We start from the raw sequence: 3330 nt of genomic DNA, 5'->3' as shown, positions 1-3330 counted from the left end.
ATCAAAATTTATTAATTTTACAAATTATTTTCATAAATTAGTTTTCTAATAAAAGTAATAAATAATTATTTAAACAATTTAAATAGTTCTAATTAATTTAATATCTAATATTAAATTAATTTTTACACAAATTCATCTTCATATATTTAAATCATATTTAAATATATTTTCTCCAATTCCGTTTGATTCTAATTTGAACGTTTTAAATTAACTTATCACACTTTTCTAGAGCTAATTCATTTCCGAGCTAATAGGGGGACCTCATAGACCTACAGATCATGGGCTCCAACAATCCGAGATTAATCGGCTAAACTCATTAGACCAATCTAACATCCATTCGTTAACTAATGTGTTACTCCACTAAAGCCCATAGTTGAACTTCCTTCACTGTAGATATATTATGTCCACTCGATATAACAATGATTAGTAAGTTAACCCTTCACAGGTTGTTTGTAATAACGTTTGGGTCAAATCTCTATTTTACCCCCGAAATTACGTCTTGTTCCTTAAGTCCCCACTAATCACCCTAATGAACAATTGTTTAGTGATCCAACCATAAAACCGAGTCTCTCTCATGCCAAATGAGAGGGCGGGATCTCTTGTTCAAGCCCCAGAATCAGCACTTAAGGAAACAACCTCTCTATTATCCCTAAAGCGGGTAGGAGTGAATCCCCTCTTGCACCCTATGTCCCCAACTATCTACCCAGTCTTACCCTTGAAATGGCAGTCATATTGAGCCGGTACTATTGAGTCAACCCTCACCTATGCAAATCTAAGGGAAATCCCGAATAAACAGGATTTCATAGTTAGCTCAGGATTAAGGTCAAGTTACCTAGGTCATCGCTTTGAAATAGTCAGTCTTGAACAGTAAACAATGTTATAAAGTAAGAGTGACTCATTTCGTGTTCTGATCTTGTACAAACTCTTTTGCACAAGGACACCCCCACTCCTCATGTCCAACATGAACGAATTAGGATCACTTCGTTTGTAGCACTTTACAACTCCTTATAACGACTACATAGCAGGTCGTGTCCAATAGTGTTACTAGAATAAGGTACCCAACCTTATCCATGTACTATAGATCATTTTGACTATTTACTCGGACCTGATCCACCTTTATGTCTCCACATAAAGTTTAAGTACTCATCCAATAGTCAAGGGACTTTTAGGTTTATTGGATTTCTATTCAAGCAATAGATCTATTCAATAACACCTTTATTGAATTATCAGAATAAGATCCATTGTTTACATACCACGAGTTTAAAACATAAAACCCAACACCTGGCTCTGATACAAATTGAAGGAAATTAAATACAAGGATTTCCATGAGCAGTGGAATGGATCGTTCCAAATTCCATTCGAATTGAACACAAACAATTATAGTCTAGACTGGAAACTAACAGGTCATTCACAACTAGAAATTAAATCATGCTATACGATGATATGAGGTATAGAGGATGCATACCTTTGAAGAACCAGTCTTCAAGAATCCCTCGATCAGTCCTCAAGCTTACAAGAACAGCACTCGAACGCAATGAATAGATACACCAATAGCACAAACAGCCAATAGCACCTCGAACCCAATTGAGTCCAACTTGATTCACGAACAGAGTAAAGAAACCACCACTATGGTTACCTTGGTATTCTCGGTGTAAAAATCCAGAAGTTGTGGGCTCTGTATGATCTTGGCTTGAGGAAGAGACTGGTGGTCTACGATCGAGTAGACATTCGAGCAAGTGGAAGATATGACACTGTTTATCGTATAGACGATGTACTCGATCATTTAATAAATGACAGCCTATCGTATAGACTTAACCACTCGATCGTAGCAACGATCAACTGAATGACTATTGTATAGTCAACTCTAAGAGATCGCTTAACTGATTGTGTAGTCTCTCAATCCTATCGGTTAGTAAAATACTTTTACTTGATAGCTTATTTCCGTGAATTCTTTCCGAATGAAGTAACTTCTAAAATTAGGAAAATAATTTTTCTTTTTAAGTCACGGTTACCAAAAAAAACTTCCAATAACTTCCCACTCAATCGGTTATTAGAGAAAAAGAAATTAATTATCATATAATTAATATATTATAAATAGATATGATAACCAACTTATCATATTATATTTATAACCAATAGTTTAAATATTTCGTCTCATGAAACATATAAACCATAGTTCTTTTTCTATTTTATGGTACTTAATGTAAATCATATTTACATTAATTCCTCCACTTGATATATCTCATACATCACACCAATTATATCATATATAATTTAAATTCCTCTTGTTAATTTGAACAATTCAAATCAAGCCCAAAATCTGATTCTCAACCTAAATTCATTGAGCTACCAATGGGACTTTATAGACCTGTAGCTTGAAGCTCCAACGGTATGTGAATAGCTAACTAAACTCTTTAGTCACGAGATCCACCATCTGTTAACTGTCAGGTACTCCACTAAAGACCGACATGTGTACTCTTCTCACGACAGATATATTTATGTGTCCATATTAACCAATCAATAGTGTGATAACCCTTCACGGATCGCTCATAAGTACAGTTGGGCCAATTTACCGTTTTTACCCCTATAGTTACATTTAACTCCTTAAGTACCACTAATTCCTCTAATGAACAATAAGTTATAGTCCTACTATGATTGGGTCCTCTCTTCTAAGGAGAAAAGTTGGCTACTATGTTCAATACCCGGAATCAGTCCTTAAGGGAGCAATCTATCTACTTATCCCTGTTTCGGGGAAGGAGTGAATTTCGTCTTGTGTAACTGAGTTCCCAGCTTCCCAATCAGACAAATCCCCGAAAATGTTGGCTTGTTGAGTTGGCAATCTGGCCACTCTCACTCATACTAGTTAAAGGACCGCCCTCATAGGTAAGAGTTTCCAAAACACTTAGGATTAAGGTCATGTCACCTATGGTCGTTTTAGTGAGATGTAAGTCTCAATTATCAACGGCGTTATATAAAGAGACTAATCATTATACAAACTCTTTGTATCGGACACCTCTGCTCATATGTCTCCACATGAATGGTTAGGATCAGACCATCTGTAGCAGTTCACAACACTTGTAAACCTCTATAAAACAGGTCGTATCCGTAGTATCACAAGGATAAAGTATCCCTCCTTTATCCTTATACTACATACCAATCAAGTTATGTAAAACAATATGTGAACATCATTATGTATGTATTTTTTGCAATTTTTTCTACCTACCAATTGTATTTTATTTTGTTCAATTTCTTTTTTTTCCTTTTATTTGTTTTTGTTTGATTATTTGGGATCTTTGTGTTACGTTTTAATGTTGTTTTTTTTTTTTTTTT

This window comes from Benincasa hispida, chromosome 8 (assembly GCF_009727055.1).
Source record: "Benincasa hispida cultivar B227 chromosome 8, ASM972705v1, whole genome shotgun sequence".
NCBI lineage: Eukaryota > Viridiplantae > Streptophyta > Magnoliopsida > Cucurbitales > Cucurbitaceae > Benincasa > Benincasa hispida.
This window is presented reverse-complemented; position numbering follows the sequence as displayed.